The 11,359-nt window shown below is 32.1% G+C and overlaps 1 long non-coding RNA gene across 2 annotated transcripts; it reads right to left on the bottom strand.

Moving 5' to 3' along the window:
* Positions 1-5,251: 5,251 nt before the first annotated feature.
* On the bottom strand, positions 5,252-10,690 carry LOC148629483 (uncharacterized). Of its 2 annotated transcripts, XR_015916424.1 has the most exons (3): positions 7,974-10,690; positions 7,100-7,173; positions 5,252-6,223 (listed from the first exon to the last, which is right to left on the bottom strand). It is a non-coding gene; the product is annotated as an uncharacterized LOC148629483 (long non-coding RNA). The 2 variants fall into 2 exon arrangements; XR_015916423.1 differs by having other exon boundaries at positions 7,100-10,690.
* Positions 10,691-11,359: the final 669 nt, after the last annotated feature.

Genomic DNA, 11,359 nt, shown 5'->3' with positions numbered 1-11,359 from the left:
CGATGCATTTTCAGTCTATATATGCTAAAATTTCACATAACGATAATTCTGCATTTAAATCTGCACTTTTTAGAAAAACATGCATTAATCTACCACTAAAATCAACCAAATGAAAGCAAATGAAGATCGACAACTCCTGCAAAGTGCCAATACAATCTATATAATTTTAAAAAGCGCAAGAACCAAATGAAAAACGAAGACTGGCTATGTGATCAGTAACTGTTTCTGAACAAGAAATAAAACTGAATTTGGTGTATTTTTTGACACGCATGAATCACCTTCTGTCTTATTTTAGAGACTGCTACTTAATTTTTCGCAGTGTACTAATTTTCGCTATTTTTGTGGTAGACCATGCTAAGCGCGAAAAGTAGTTCTTGCCAAGTTGATTTTAACACTTTGAAATGCTAAATCATTCATTAAAATTGCTAAAATTGATACGCAAATATTTTAATTTTACATAATCCGCAAAAATATTCCGTTTACAGTAACTGATTGTATTATTTAAAAAGCCGATGTTTGCCACTCAATGCAATTGTACTTGTAAAGTACAGAGACCTTCGTTCCTATTAATGTTTTGTACCGGGAATTTGGTGCTTTTTCTATGCCATTTAAATCAGAATTTTAAATATGAACATATATCACTGTCAATAATTTAAATCTAACAAAGGTAAGATTATTTAAGGCATTTATTTCCGTTGGATTGTGCGGCTTACTGTTGTTTTTCATGAGTTTTACTTTTTGGTCAAGATCGTATATATGATACATGTATTTACTGTCATAATAATTTTATCCGTGGGATCAAATTTCATGGTTTATCGATATTTGTTGATTTTCAATGGAAATTTTTACATTTCAGTAGTTAGTTGAATTCATTGTTCGACTAAATCGTTAAGAAAAGTAAATCCAAAAAGTTGAGGTGTGAATGAATATGAGAGATATCAAAGAATGTAAAGCTAAACGAAAAAGTACGTTCAATAACATATAACTGACACAGACCAAGGATTTATACATATTTAACTCCTTGCACAGAGAGACGAACAACACGACCCCAACCAAAAAACAACAGTTTGAGCTCCGAAATAATGAGCAGTTCCTGCTCCATGCAACACACACGCTGTTAGTTGGTTCCCTCGCTATCAAAAGTCAAATATTAGTTTCGATGATGTAGTATGTGTATTCCATTTTAATTTGAATTTAGAGACTTGTATGTTTGGGAATATAAAAGATAACAAAAGAAATTGAAATCGAAACTTTATATTAAACTTTTCTTCTTTCTAAGTGCAATATGCAAACTTTTGGAATATTTTGGAATTGTATTAAATATTAGTTTCGATGATGTAGTATGTGTATTCCATTTTAATTTGAATTTTGAGACTTGTATGTTTGGGAATGTAAAAGAGTAATCAAGGGAACCAAGGTTATAGCGGTTATCAAAAGAATGTAATCCAGGAAAAAAGACCAGACATGGAAAACAGACAACACACACAACAAAGAACATAAAGTAACTAAAATCATACATACAAAGTAACAAAAGTAAATGAGCAACTCGGACTCCACTAAAAACTGGGAGCATAGACCAGGTGCACCGGTAGGGTAAGCGTCCTCTGCTTTTGTAGAAACACCCGCCGAGTTGCTCATAAAAAGTCAAGTCCGGGGTAGACAAACGAGGAAAGGAAAACTATGACCCGTTGAATAAATCATTTTTCATGGTGCTGATGGATACACCATAACGACCCACGAGTTCATGATGACGACCATAAAACTTCTGTAGTGATGACTTCAATCTTGTAGCAACATAACCCTGTTCCAGAAGCCTATTTGTTAGACTTCTAGCGCGATACAAAAAGTCTGCGTAGTTTCGGCAAGCTCTGGCATAACGTATGAATTGTGATATGAACACTCCATACGCAGGAGCCGAAGGGATGTTGCCACAGATGAAAGGAAAGTTGACAATTCTGAATGAAAAGTCATCACGTTTGTAAAAGATAAAAGATGACAAAAGAAATTAAAATCGAAACTTACATCAAACGCTTCTCCTTTCTAAGTGCAATATGCAAACCTTTGGAATATTTTGGAATTGCATTCGTCCCCAAAAAGTGATGCTCTGTTCAATATTTTTTTCATATCAATATTTAGTTAAAAAAGAAACTGTCAAATATTATTTTTAAAAATCACATGGAAAACTCTTATATTCATTTTTTTTTATCAATTTGTAAAAAGTCTTTTTAATAGTTTATCAAGTTTAATCACTTGACTGTTCATTACCCTAAAATCTAGGTTTTAACCTTTTAAAAATAGTAACATTTCATAGAACACTGGTGAATATTGTATGTTTTGATGTAAATATTCAGATTTGGCATAAATAATAGACATTTTTTTTATTTTGAGATAAAAGTTAGTTTGAACTATTGTTTCATTAATAAAAACCTACTTATTTTCTCACTGAAAACTATAGACATGGTTGCAAGTAGGAAATAAAATACTGGCGAGGCCCACTGTCGAGAGAAGAAATAAATAATGACGAAAGATACTGACAAGAATGGAACTTTTTCTTTAATTCGACAAGATCTGTCTAATTAAACAAAGAAATTATCCACATGTTCAATTTTCTGTATTTAAAAAAGATTTAATGATTAACGATTATACATCAAACCCGAGAAAAGAACGTTAAATCTAAATTGCTCAAAATAATTATTAAACTGAGTAGGCACACTGCCAGTTGTATTTTCTTGACAAGAAATTATTGGGGCCGTTTATTATCACAGTAGTTTGCTTACGTGTGTCCAATTAACACTTGAAATAACAAAATGGGCGCATAAAATTATATCTTACAAAAATGACGTCTCAAATTCAATCCATTTAGCAAATATTTTTAATTGAGTTTTTAAACTACATACTATTTTAGTAGTAATGACGGAATAAAACGCTTCAGACAATATAAACAGATTTTGCGTTTATCAGCAACGCTCATTCCCATTGCAAACTAAATAATTTCATATAAACGTAGAATCGAAAGTCCTAAAGTACCTCCCATATCTGAAACAAAATATTAAGGCTGAAAAAAACAAAGGTTCAAAATATGAACACAAGACCTATTAACATGTAACCTGTGCCTGTCTTTGATGTATCTACAACTAGATAAAATGTCTGGTCAAATCTTGAAAATGACAATGATCCTGAAATTGTTAATTCTTTTCTTTCTTCAAACTTGTAAAAGCTTCCTCATGATCTTTTGTCCATTAAAATTTCTTTTCTTTCTTTTCAAAGTTATATGTATAAACAATATGCTTTATTGCAATATTTTTTAATAAATTTTCTGAACCAATTCATGAGACCTGGAAAATCTCTTATGTTCTTTTGCAGTTTTGATTTTGCATATTCTGAAATGGCTTTTAGGCGAACTGCAGGTGGTTTCATTCCTTCTTTAGAAATTTCGTATACTAAAAATTTTCATTTTCAAAAAAGTTTCAAATTAGCTGATTCAAATCTACTGAATACTTCTTGAAAATCATCTAAATGTTTTTTTTTTTTTTCAAACGTTTCTGAGAAAACTAAATAACATAAAGTGCTTCGAAATCAAAGACCATTCAATACTTTGGTGAAAATTTTAAACCCATCGGTAACCTACATAATTTGAATGTTCCAAAATCAGTATTGAATGTTGTATGTTTGGAGGAATCGGGTGAGATATTTTCGTTTGGAAGAAACCAGAGCTTAAATCGATAGAAGATATAAAATTTGGGGTTCTCTGGGTAAACGATTCTTTCAATTCTTGTACATCAGGCATTGTATAGCGAAAGTCTTTGGTTTGTGAATTCAAGTATCGAAAATCTACATACAAGCTGTACATTGACAAGCTCTCCTCCTTTGTACTCATACCTGCTTTCCTTATCTTATTTCCTTTGGCTACAAAAACTACAGGGCTAGAAATATGTACGTTTTCCTTCTAATCAACTGGAGTAATGAAACCCTGTTTTAGTAATTCATCTAACTGATGCCTCAATATCTTTCTTTTGTATGGAGGTAAACGGTATTGACGTTGGTGCTTTTTTAAACCGCATCTGGTTTTAAATGTACCTGATGCTCAACCGCTGATGTTACTCCCAAGTCTGGATTTTTTTTGTAACAAACATTTTCTTGCTCTTATTCAAAAGATCTAATTGAATTTGCTGTTCAGGTGTTCAGTTATTATCTTGGATTTTTTGTTCAGGTGTTCAGTTATTGTCTTGGATTTGTTGTTTAGATGTTCAATTATTATCTTGGATTTGTAGTTCAGGTTTTACGTTATTATCTTGGATTTGTTGTTCAGGTTTTAAGTTATTATCTTTCATATCAAAGTAATCAAGGAATTTGTCCTGAGCTGAACAACTTTGTTTGGACTGGTGATCTATATAAATGATGGTGCTAATTACTGATGATTTTTTCATTGGTATTATCTCATAAATGTTGTCTAAGACGTTGAATTCTCAATGATGTTTCATTATCCATATTTGATATTTGTTGTTGTAGCTACAAATAATTCCCTTTTAGTTATCTAATTACTTGCTGAACATACTCCTTTGTAACCATTTGAAATCATCTCTGAAACCTTCCCCAAACTACTGACTAAATTAGCAGGGAAATTAAATTTTTTTATGGGAGTGAACCTTCGCTTTTGAAAGAGTAATCAAGGGAACCAAGGTTATAGCCGAAATCAAAAGAATGCAATCCAGGGACAAAGATCAGACATGGAAAACAGACATACACAACAAAGAACACAAAGTAACTAAAATCATACACATAAAGCAACAAAAGCAAATGAGCAACTCGGGCTCCACTAAAAACTGGGAGCATGGACCAGGTGCATCGGTAGGGTAAGCGTCCTCTGCTTTTGTAGAAACACCCGCCGAGTTGCTCATAAAAATTCAAGTCCGGGGTAAACGGAAGAGGAAAGGAAAACTATGACACGTTGAACAAATAAGTTTCGTGGCGCAGATGGATACACCATAACGATCCACGAGTTCATGATGACGACCATAAAACTTCTGTTGTGATGACTTCAATCTTGTAGCAAATCGAAAAATCCAATTTAATTCCACTGGATTTCAAATACTCTCTACCTAACTTTAATAGATGTGAGGTAGCGTTCATAACATAAACATGTAAATTGCAACGTTTGCATTCAATTCTACCATTAACAGTGGCTATGCCATCTAATTTCACCTATTGTTTATTTGCAAGTGTCACAATTTCATTACCTTTACCAAATAAGTTATTCTTATGATTTCTTTATCAAATAAACTTCTTGACATTAAATTAATAGATCTACCTGAATCTAACAAAGCTAATTCCTGATTTTTAAATCACATTATCTTTTGAGTTAAATTCATAATTCCAACAACTCTTATTTACATTACTTGTCCTATCCTTAAACTGTCTGGTCATTGGGCTACTTTGGTAGCAATTTTTCACTGTCTCTTTTCCATATGAACGTGATAGTCTTCCCTTAGGTTTTTTCTGTTTCCTTAATGTCTTTGGTAGCATCTGTCTGCAGTTTGGCCATTTTTATGACGTATTTGGCATCTCAACGGTTGTCGGAAAAGTTTTTTCGGTCCATTGTTTCTACAGTTTTGACACCTTGATTACTTCTTCATGGAATGAATGCATTGTTGTTTCTTATATGAGTATTCTGTAACTCTTTTTTAGAGTCTCTAATGTCTCCTCTATTCTTGTAATTCTGTCACCTTGATTACCATAAGCTTCTGTTAGTTTGCCAGCATTACACGCCTGGTTTATGTCACATGGATTGTCTGCACGCACATAGAAGGCAAGTTGTTGTGGAAATCTGCAAATTTTAGTAAAACCTCCTGTGATGTTTTCTGGAGTCTACGACCTTTGTCAAACATTTACTGAATTAGTCTTCATTTGGTTAACCTTCAATACATACAAATTTTGCCTTAAATGCTTCCAATATGTTGTCCCATTAATATTTTGTTTTTAAATCACTATTCAGATTTGAATACCAGATAAGGGTTGGTCCACTAAGGTGTAACTGGAACACTGTAACCTTTCTTGCAGTGTCATTTATTTTACTACTCACAGTGTAGGCCCCAAAGTCTGAAATAAATTGTTCTGCATCTTCATTGGTATATCCACTGAACTTCTTCACAATTAGTTTAGGGCCATTTCTGAGTCGCTGCTTGAGGTATTGGCATCGATACTTTTTATTTCCTCTTCATCAGAACTAATAATTTGTGAAGAATCGTAAACATATTTAATTGTCTCATCTAAATCTTCAATATATAATAAGGCATCAGTCTCGGTATAAAAATGTTCATCATCATATGAGAAAATATCAAGTAATTTTGTTCGACATATTGTGAAATCTCCAACATGTAATGTAATTACGTTAATATAATTAACTTTGCGAGAGTTTTTTGTACTGTATTATGTTTTGTCACCATCATCCTTTTTGCTGCAACAATACTAAGTCCAAAAATAAAGTTCCCTTTTTTATTAGATTAATTTTGATGTTCTAATACAATACAGATGTTAATTGCTCTGATGTTAAAGCTTGTTCTCTCTCTTAATATTAATGATTACAGTACTTTCAAAAATTGCAAAACTAATACATAACAGTTCTTCGTTTAAAAAAAAGTTGAGTTGTCATGAAAAATACAAAAACTTACTAGTCTCGTTCAACATACCATTTTACATTTTCATTGTTCTGTCTAAACTTTTGAATATATTTTTGATTATCGGTTTAAATATTTGACGACGAAAAATGAAATAAAACTGTTCTTTTTTTCTCTTTTGAATAAAAAATCCTTTCATAATAACATTATCCATGGTCATCATGTCAGAACAATTGAAAATACACATCAAGAAGCACTTAACTCACTATTAATTGACTAAACTTATACTGAGAATTGTTAATGTTACTCTCTATACAATATAAAATGCCAATCATATACATATTTCAATTTTCAGTATGCACGTGTTTCATAGATTTACCTTTCATAAGAACCAAATAAACAGGAAGTTGAAGATTTTAGAATAAAGTATACATGAAATTTTCCAAAAAAAAAAAAAAAAGCCAAATAATCTACTTTGAGCTAACCTTCAGGGATCAGAACAAGCATATGCGATAAGCTTCCGTCGTTCCTCATCTGATATTTTGTCTCCATTCTTTTTCTATAAACAAATTGAAATTTCTTTATAATTGTTATAATATGTACCACAAAATATTAATGAAGCATCAACAACTGCAACAAAAAAGAAATTAACGCAAAAATCATGGACTTTGTTTTCGCTACTCATTCATTTTCATATTGCACTCTGGATAATTTTATATGTCTATCCACCGAAGGTTTTCCAAGGTTTGTATCGTCTGTAACGACAGGGGATTCCTCTTTTATCCTAAATGTGCAGCTTTATGATGCACACCTACAATTCCATTGGCCTAACTGCTTGTCGAATTAAGTTTCACGTGTTTTACCTAAATTGTTACACCTGATCAAGGCGTCTTTTTTTGTTACCGTTACTTTTCCATCGCCTTTACACAGTATTTGGAATATTTGAAGATGAAACAAGAAATCATTAGTTAAATTTTCCATCTTACCAGATTGACAATCATTTGAACTTGATATTTACCGGTTTTTACTCACTTACAAGGTGACTGGTGCCACTGGCGGGGCTGGACATGCTTATCCTTTCGAGGCACCTGATGTTGATGTCGTTCACTTTTGTGTGTGTGTGTGTGTGAGTTCACCTGGTAGTGTCTTAATTTTTTGTGCGCTGTCTTGTTTGTTTCATGACATTCCCATTATCAATGAGGATCGTTTTCCCTGTCTCAACGTCTTTGTCATATCTTCGCATTCTGGTGACTGGATGTTGTCTTTGAAACTTATCACAAATTTAACTTGATTTATTTTTTTTCTCAATAACACATATCAGTATCGGTATGAAACTTACTAACCTAACTGGCTACTTACATATAGTGGTGTGGTTAAGATGCAACTGAGTTATATACTGCTAAGTTTTACCGGCATAACAGCAAAATCGTTCTAAAATATGTTCTTGCAGACAAACTGTTAGGCAAAGTTTAAACAAACAGATTATATTGGTAAACATAAATAGAAATGATGAAAAACTGTGAACAAATACATTGCGGCGATTACATCTCATAATGTTCAGAATTCCATGCTTTATTGTAAATGTTATGCACGCTTGCAGATTTCTCTGAACGAAGTGAGAAATGTATTAAAAGAAGTCGTACGCCAATCTCAGCATCTCTGAAGAACCAATAAAATGAGATATAAATTTGTCATATGCAGGAACGGAAAATTAGATCAAAGTATCTGATCAATACCAATCATCTAAATCTTCTAAATTTCGATGGGCTGAACGTCTGTTTCATGGAATAACCTTTCATCAGATGCATTAGAGCAAACCAGGAGTTAAAGATCCATAAATAAATTATATACATACAGTTCTCGAAGCCAAAAATATCGAATTAGGAAGTCTAATCCAGCAGCGATAAGTTCAATCAAGGTATGCCAAAGGTGATACATCAATGTAGAAAATAACGATTTACAACATAAGAATAATGTAATCCACACTTACGTTTTTACAAATTGAATATAACAAGGTAAAACTCAAAAGATTTGAGGTGTTATACATCTTTAGCGATGATTTGCCAACATCTTTTGACCTTTTTCAAGGTCGCATAAGATTGATAAGAAGTAAAATGAACACAGTTACCCGCCTAGGGATTTTGTTTTGTACCCATATTGTTTTCCGAAGTACTGATAATCATTAGTCTTCATATTAACCATCTTGACGGATAACAGAGGACTAAAATTACATTTAAAAAATGCTAACGGACACAAAATGTATCGTAAATATTGAATAAAAACGATGTTTATTATGATCATAAACCAATTACCAAAGTATACTGATTATATTAACTAGCAATATTAAGAAACTAGCCATAAAAAATCAATGATATGTGATAGTAAAATGTCATTTCAATATTTTTTTAAAATATGATGAATAATTTCACAAGACTCTTTTACATGAGGAATACGAAAACATTTAGATCTGCTTGAAGCATACCTTCTATAGCGCGAATTTATCTCCAGTTGATATGAAGAAATAATCCCGTGTTGGGGAGGGGGTAAAGTTTAAGGTTCGTGGACAACTACTCTAGTCCCAAAACCGCTTGTTATACCTGTCAAATACTCGATTCTGTTCACGAAGAAGACATTAACAAACCTACATTTCCAGTAATAACATAGCACAATGAATTAAGTATTTCACATTATGTGTATTTTGTTAGTAACGTAATAGATGGAATCTCCAGATTTCAATTATTTTCGAGAGTTACTAACATCTTTTTTTTAAGATGAAAGTTAGAATATGAACTCACTGTCAATGACTAAATTTACAGTACAAGCACGATGTCTAATTTGAAAGCAAAAAAAAAAAAAAAACAAGACGAAGTGGCGAAAAATGTGACTGAAATAAACCACTAGCATTCACATAGTAAATGTTAAAATACTGAAAAGCGTTTATAAATCGAATTCCCCATTTATACTTTATTGAAGTGTAGGACATTATAACTATAGAATGATGAGCAATTTTATCATGCTAACGTCACTTGTTGTTCTTTTGGTAATTATAATATGCACGATTACATTTACGACTGCTTGCCTCATCTGGCTGTTTTCAATTGTTTTCATCCATTACAATGGCATACTAAAAGACCTATGGAAAGTGATAAGAACGACTGATCCTGGATTAAAATTGAATCAGAAATATATTTTGTGGAGTATATCAGAATTTCTTCGAAATAACTGAAGGAAAATTATTACAAGAACTGAAAGTATGACTGTGTTTCGTTTATTTCCTCAGGGAAAGAAACTCATAATCAACATTTGTTGTTCTGTATAAAAATAATATATATTGTGAAGTGGCTCAAATTAAACGTAAATAAGAACAATGAATTAGTGAACAATAGCCACACTTAAAAGGTAAAAAGGAACTAAATACAAATAAAATATGAATAATACGTAAAAAATTGAAATATATGAGAATGAGCCCAAATTTTCGGCCTTACGGCCTTCGTCAGGGGCAAAAAGTATTTGGTAGAAAACTGTCAGAAATATGAGACTTGAGGTGGCAGAGGACGGCATGTTCGTCAGTAGTCAAATTAAGTCTCTTCAAAGGTTTTGTATTTAAGTTGTCAATTTGGCTTTGTTCTTTAGAGTGTTTCATGAGCAATCTCCTGAAGGCTGTGTTTACTTTAGCTGTGTCATCTCTCTTTGTACCAACATGCATGACGGTGGATGCTTCTCAAAGTCACCATACTCTTAACATAGCATTTAATTTTTCTAACTCGTTTACATAGAGTTTTCGCCTAACATTTACCTTAACCAAATCAAAATATACGATTGGGATAGATAAGTTCGGAATTAAATATGGCAAGGCTTAAATGTACTTTGAGTTCTCATAATAAGTTTAAAATTTTTCGTAGTGTTAGCTATAATGGATAACTGTATGTTTACATTCGAAAATTAAATCGGCATTCAATGTATAACATTTTGTTTTTAATTTTGTATTTTTAGAAAAGGTTGAAGCCTCTCATATTATGAATTTTGACGCAGCTAACATTACAAAACTCTAAAAAGTGCCACCTACCAAAGTTAACTATCTAGTATATTTCTGAAAAATTTTATGGCATTTTCTATGCATGTGTCGTTTTACTATATCTATGTTACAGGGCAAATTGAAATCCAGTAGGATTCGGAATCTTCCTAGGACAAATTGGAATTTTAACACGTGCAAATTGGAATTATAATTTATCATAGAACAAATTAGTATCCCAATTTGCACTAGGGAGATTCTGGATCCTACTGCCTTAATTTTTGAATATATCAAAGAAAAAGATAAAAAGTATTTTATGTGCTTATGACAATTTCCAGGTAAATTAAAATATGTTTATTACTATTTTATTTCCTTTTCATTATTTTATAAGTTAGACAGTCAAATTAAAGATTTGAGTGGATGTCATTATCTTATGGTTTAAAATCAATTATCTCTTATTGTAAGTTTCCTGTGACATGTGTAATTGGATTAATCTTTGGGCTTAATCCTTTGAACACAGACCAAAGGCGTTGCTCACATGTTTACTAAAACTAAAATTAAACGACAAGAATGGACACAAAAATTTGTTTGGTTCGTAAACCGAGACTTGCAGCCTTCATCTGTTTGCAGCTGTAACGAAAAATGTCTAACCTTAAAATGCTCATGCGGAAGGTCCAAAAACAATTCCGTTAAATTTTATAAGCAAAAACATATTCTCTAAAAGTCTTCAAAG

The sequence above is a fragment of the Perna viridis genome, chromosome 1 (assembly GCF_037379345.1).
Source record: "Perna viridis isolate PV_CMFRI_1.1 ecotype Kerala chromosome 1, ASM3737934v1, whole genome shotgun sequence".
NCBI lineage: Eukaryota > Metazoa > Mollusca > Bivalvia > Mytilida > Mytilidae > Perna > Perna viridis.
The sequence above is the reverse complement of the archived record's forward strand: the minus strand, read 5'-3'. Positions and strand labels throughout refer to the sequence as shown.